The sequence below is a fragment of the Rhipicephalus microplus genome, unplaced genomic scaffold, assembly GCF_043290135.1.
Source record: "Rhipicephalus microplus isolate Deutch F79 unplaced genomic scaffold, USDA_Rmic scaffold_40, whole genome shotgun sequence".
Classification (NCBI taxonomy): domain Eukaryota; kingdom Metazoa; phylum Arthropoda; class Arachnida; order Ixodida; family Ixodidae; genus Rhipicephalus; species Rhipicephalus microplus.
The window spans coordinates 3,042,243-3,048,147 of NW_027464613.1; the positions used below are offsets into that span (position 1 = coordinate 3,042,243).

The following is a 5,905-nucleotide window of genomic DNA, read 5'->3' on the forward strand; positions in this document are numbered from 1 at the left end:
GAAAAAAAAGCGACACACTGTCCCCAGGTGGGCTCGAAACTCCAACTTTTCGGTTAACAGCCGATCGCGCTAGCAAATTGCGCCACGGAGACAGTCCTGCTCTACTCTCACCACCATCAGAACATATCTTCAAAGCTATCAGCTCAAAGAAAAAAAAGCGCCGCACCACTACCGGGTGGGCTCGAAACTCCAAGCTTTCAGTTAACAGCCGATCGCGCTAGCCAATTGCGCCACGGAGGCAGTCCTGCTCCACTCTCACCACCATCAGAACATATCTTCAAAGCTATCAGCCCAAAGAAAAAAAGCACCGCACCACCACTGGGTGGGCTCGAACCTCCAACCTTTCGGTTAACAGTCGATCGCGCTAGCCAATTGCGCCACGGAGACAGTCCTGCTTCACTCTCACCACCATCAGAACATATCTTCAAAGCTATCAGCCCATAGAAAAAAGCCAGCACCACCACCGGGTGTGCTCGAACCTCCAACCTTTCGGTTAACGGCCGAACGCGCTAGCCAATTGCGCCACGGAGACAGTCCTGCTCCACTCTAGCCACCATCAGAACATATCTTTAAAGCTATCAGCCTAAAGAAAAAAAGGCAACACACCACTCCCGGGAGGGCTCGAACCTCCAACCTTCCGGTTAACAGCCGATCGCGCTAGCCAATGGTGCCACGGAGACAGTCGTGCTCCACGCTCACCACCGTCAGAACATTTCTTCGGAGCTATCAGCCCAAAGAAAAAAAAGCGCCGCACCACCACCTGGTGGGCTCAAACCTCCAACCTTTACGTTAAAAGCGGATCGCGCTAGCCAATTGGGCCACGGAGACAGTCGTGCTCCACTCTCACCACCGTGAGAACATGTCCCTCAAGTTATCAGCGCAAAGAAAAAAGCAACACACCACTCCCAGGAGGGCTCCAACCTCCAACCTTTCGCTTAACAGCCGATCGCGCTAGCAAATTGCGCCATGGAGGCAGTCCTGCTATACTCTCACCACCATCACAACATATCTTCAAAGCTATCAGCCCAAAGAAAAAAAGTGCCGCACCACCACCGGGTGGGCTCAAACCTCCAACTTTTCGGTTAACTGCAAATCGCGTTAGCCAACTGCGCCACGCAGACAGTCGTGCTCCACTCTCACCACCGCCAGGACATTTCTTCAGAGCTATCAGCCCAAAGAAAAAGAAGCGCCGCACCACCACCAGGTGGGCTCGAACCTCCAACCTTTCAGTCAACAGCAGATCGCGCTAGCCAATTGCGCCACAGAGACAGTCGTGCTCCACTCTCACCACCATCAGGACATATCTTCAAAGCTATCAGCGAAATGAAAAAAAGTGACACACCGTCCCCGGGTGGGCTCAAACCTCCAACCTCTCAGTTAACAGCCGATCGCGCTAGCCAATTGCGCCACGGAGACAGTCCTGCTATACTCTCACCACCCTCAGAACATATCTTCAAAGCTATCAGTCTAAAGAAAAAAAGCGCTGCACCACTCCGGGTGGGCTCGAACCTCCCACTTTTCGTCTAACAGCCGATCGCGCTAGCCAATTGCGCCACGGAGACAGTGAGGCTCCACTTTCACCACCATCACAACATATCTTCAAAGCTTTCAGCGCAAAAAAAACGACACACCGTCCCCAGTGGGCTCGAAACTCCAAGCTTTCGGTTAATAGCCGATCACGCTAGCCAATTGCGCAACGGAGACAGTCCTGCTCCACTCTCACCACCATCAGAACATATCTTCAAAGCTATCAGCCCAAAGAAAAAAAGCGCCGCACTACCACCGGGTGGGCTCGAACCTCCAACCTTTCGGTTAACAGCCGATCACGCTCGCCAATTGCGCCATGGAGACAGTCGGGCTCCACTCTCACTAACGTCAGAACATATGTTCAACGCTATCAGCCCAAAGAAAAAAAAGCGGCGCACCACCCCCGGGTGGGCTCGAACCTCCATCCTTTCTGTTAACAGCCGATCGCGCTAGCCAATTGCGCCACGGAGAGAGTCGTGCTCCACTCTCACCACCATCAGAACATATCTTCAAAGCTATCAGCGCAAAGAAAAAAAAAGCGACACACCGTCCCCGGGTGGGCTCGAAACTCCAACCTTTCGGTTAACAGCCGATCGCGCTAGCCAATTGCGCCACGGAGACAGTCCTGCTCTACTCACACCACCATCAGAACATATCTTCAAAGCTATCAGCTCAAAGAAAAAAAAAGCGCCGCGATACTACCGGGTGGCCTCGAAACTCCAAGCTTTCGGTTAACAGCCGATCGCGCTAGCCAATTGTGCCACGGAGACAGTCGTGCTCAGATCTCACCACCGTGAGAACATGTCTCCAAAGTTATCAGCGCAAAAAAAAGCAACACACCACTCCCGGGAGGGCTCGAACCTCCAACCTTTCGCTTAACAGCCGATCGCGCTAGCAAATTGCGCCACGGAGACAGTCCTGCTATACTCTCAATACCATCAGAACATATCTTCAAAGCTATCAGCCCAAAGAAAAAGAAGCGCCCCACCACCACCGGGTGGGCTCGAACCTGCAACCTTTCGGTCAACAGCAGAACGCGCTAGCCAATTGCGCCACGGAGACAGTCGTGCTCCACTCTCACCACCATCAGAACATATTTTCAAAGCTGTCAGCGAAAAGAAAAAAAAAGCGACACACCGTCCCCGGGTGGGCTCAAACCTCCAACCTCTCGGTTAACAGCCGATCGCGCTAGCCAATTGCGTCACGGAGACAGTCCTGCTATACTCTCACCACCATCAGAACATATCTTCAAAGCTATCAGCCCAAAGAAAAAAAGCGCCGCACCACCCCCGGGTGGGCTCGAGCCTCCAACCTTTCGGCTATAAGCCGATCGCGCTAGCCAATTGCGCCACGGAGACAGTCGTGCTCCACTTTCACCACCATCAGAACATATCTTCAAAGCTATCACCGCAAAGAAAAAAAAGCGACACACCGTCCCCAGTGGGCTCGAAACTCCAAGCTTTCGGTTAACAGCCGATCACGCTAGCCAATTGCGCAACGGAGACAGTCCTGCTCCACTCTCACCACCATCAGAACATATCTTCAACGCTATCAGCCCAAAGGAAAAAAGGCGGCGCACCACCCCCGGGTGGGCTCGAACCTCCATCCTTTCTGTCAACAGCCGATCGCGCAAGCCAATTGCGCCACGGAGACAGTCGTGCTCCACTCTCACCACCATCAGAGCATATCCTCAAAGCTATCAGCTCAAAGAAAAAAAAAAGCGCCGCGATACTACCGGGTGGGCTCCAAACCCCAAGCTTTCGGTTAACAGCCGATCGCGCTAGCCTATTGCGCCACGGAGACAGCCCTGCTCTACTCTCACCACCATCAGAACATATCTTCAAAGCTATCAGCCCAAAAAAAAAGCGCCGCACCACCACCGGGTGGGCTCGAACCTCAAACCTTTTGGTTAACAGTCGATCGCGCTAGCCAATTGCGCCACAGAGACAGTCCTGCTTCACTCTCACCACCATCAGAACATATCTTCGAAGCTATCAGCCCATAGAAAAATAAGCCCACACCACCACCGAGTGGGCTCGAACCTCCAACCTTTTGGTTAACAGCCGATTGCGCTAGCCAATTACTCCACGGAGAGATTCGTGCTCCACTCTCACCACCATTCGAACATGTTTTCAAAGCTATCAGCGCAAAGAAAAAAGCAACACACCACTCCTGGGAGGGCTCAAACCTCCAATTCTTCGGTTAACAGCCGAACGAGCTAGCCAATTGCGCCACGGAGACAGCCGTGCTCAGATCTCACCACCATGAGAACATATCTTCAAAGCTATCAGCCCCAAAAAATAGCACCGCACCACCACCTGGTGGGCTCGAACCGCCAACCTTTCGGTTAACAGTCGATCGCGCTAGCCAATTGCGCCACGGAGACAGTCCTGCTTCACTCTCACCACCATCAGAACATATCTTCAAAGCTATCAGCCCATAGAAAAAAGCCAGCACCACCACCGGGTGTGCTCGAACCTCCAATATTTCGGTTAACGGCCGAACGCGCTAGCCAATTGCGCCACGGAGACAGTCCTGCTCCACTCTAGCAACCATCAGAACATATCTTCAAAGCTATCAGCCCAAAGAAAAAAACCGCCGCCTCACCACCGGGTGGGCTCGAACCTCAAACCTTTTCGTTAACAGTCGATCGCGCTAGCCGATTGCGCCACGGAGACAGTCCTGCTTCACTCTCACCACCATCAGAACATATCTTCAAAGCTATCAGCCCATAGAAAAATAAGCCCTCACCACCACCGGGTGGGCTCGAACCTCCAACCTTTTGGTTAACAGCCGATCGCACTAGCCAATGGCGCCACGGAGAGAGTCGTGCTCCACTCTCACCACCATTCGAACATGTTTTCAAAGCTATCAGCGCAAAGAAAAAAGCAACACCCCACTCCTGGGAGGGCTCAAACCTCCAATTCTTCGGTTAACAGCCGAACGGGCTAGCCAATTGCGCCACGGAGACAGCCGTGCTCAGATCTCACCACCGTGAGAACATGTCTCCAAAGTTATCAGTGCAAAATAAAGCAACACACCACTCCCGGAAGGGCTCGAACCTCCAACCTTTCGCTTAACAGCCGATCGCGCTAGCAAATTGCGCCACGGAGACAGTCCTGCTATACTCTCAATACCATCAGAAAATATCTTCAAACCTATCAGCCCAAAGAAAAAAAAAGTGCCGCACCACCACCGGGTGGGCTCGAACCTCCAACTTTTTGGTTAACTGCAAATCGCGCTAGCCAACTGCCCCACGGAGACAGTCGTGCTCCACTCTCACCACCGTCCGAACATTTCTTCACAGCTATCAGCCCAAAGAAAAAGAAGCACCCCACCACAACCGGGTGGGCTCGAACCTGCAACCTTTCGGTCAACAGCAGATCGCGCTAGCCAATTGCGCCACGGAGACAGTCGTGCTCACCTCTCACCACCTTCAGAACATATTTTCAAAGCTGTCACCGAAAAGAAAAAAAAAGCGACACACCGTCCCCGGGTGGGCTCAAACCTCCAACCTCTCGGTTAACAGCCGATTGCGCTAGCCAATTGCGTCACGGAGACAGTCCTGCTATACTCTCACCACCATCAGAACATATCTTCAGAGCTATCAGCCCAAAGAAAAAGAAGCGCCGCACCACCACCAGGTGGGCTCGAACCTCCAACCTTTCAGTCAACAGCAGATCGCGCTAGCCAATTGCGCCACAGAGACAGTCGTGCTCCCCTCTCTCCACCATCAGAACATATCTTCAAAGCTATCAGCGAAAAGAAAAAAAAAGCGACACACCGTCCCCGGGTGGGCTCAAACCTCCAACCTCTCGGTTAACAGCCGATCGCGCTAGCCAATTGCGCCACGGAGACAGTCCTGCTATACTCTCACCACCATCAGAACATATCTTCAAAGCTATCAGTCCAAAGAAAAAAAGCGCCGCACCACTCCGGGTGGGCTCGAACCTCAAACCTTTCGTCTAACAGCCGATTGCGCTCGCCAATTGCGCCATGGAGACAGTCGTGCTCCACTCTCACTAACAACAGAACATATCTCCAACGCTATCAGCCCAAAGAAAAAAAAGCGGCGCACCACCCCCGGGTGGGCTCGAACCTCCATCCTTTCTGTTAACAGCCGATCGCGCTAGCCAATTGCGCCACGGAGACAGTCCTGCTCTACTCTCACCACCATCAGAACATATCTTCAAAGCTATCAGCTCAAAGAAAAAAAAGCGCCGCACCACTACCGGGGGGGCTCGAAACTCCAAGCTTTCAGTTAACAGCCGATCGCGCTAGCCAATTGCGTCACGGAGACAGTCCTGCTCCACTCACACCACCATCAGAACAAATCTTCAAAGCTATCAGCTCAAAGAAAAAAAGCGCCGCGATACTA

At 52.7% G+C, this 5,905-nt stretch overlaps 1 non-coding gene across 1 annotated transcript; it reads right to left on the minus strand.

Moving 5' to 3' along the window:
• Nucleotides 1-5,311: 5,311 nt before the first annotated feature.
• On the minus strand, nt 5,312-5,385 carry TRNAN-GUU (transfer RNA asparagine (anticodon GUU)). The gene has a single exon. It is a non-coding gene; the product is annotated as a tRNA-Asn (tRNA).
• Between the last annotated feature and the right edge of the window lie 520 nt (nt 5,386-5,905).